The following is a 488-nucleotide window of genomic DNA, read 5'->3' on the forward strand; positions in this document are numbered from 1 at the left end:
GGGGGGGGGGCCCCTGGGGCCACCGTGTCCCCTCAGAGCCACCGTGTCCCCAAAGCCACTGGGTGTCCTGGAGCTGCTGGGGTCCCCAGAACCCCTCGATGTCCCCAAAGCCCCCCATATCCCCAGAGCCCCTCGTGTCCCCAGAGTCCCCCATGTCTCCAAAGCCACTGGGTGTCCCCAAAGCCACCATGCGTCCCAGATCTGCTGGGGGTCCCCAGAGCCCCCCATGTCCCCAGAGAGCTATTGTGTCCCCAGAGTCCCCCATGTCCCTGGAGCCTCTGTGTCCCCCAAGAGCCACCGTGTCCCCAAAGCCACTGTGTGTCCTGGAGCTCCTGGGGGTCCTCAGAGCCCCCATGTCCCCAGAGCCACCAGCTGTCCCCAGAGTCCCACTGTGTCCTCAAGTTCCTGGGGTGCCCAGGACCTCCCATGTCCCTGAAGCCACTGTGCCCCCTAAAGCCCCTCCCATGTCCCCAGAGCCACCGAGTCCC

Source organism: Geospiza fortis, unplaced genomic scaffold (assembly GCF_000277835.1).
Source record: "Geospiza fortis unplaced genomic scaffold, GeoFor_1.0 scaffold36, whole genome shotgun sequence".
Lineage (NCBI taxonomy): Eukaryota > Metazoa > Chordata > Aves > Passeriformes > Thraupidae > Geospiza > Geospiza fortis.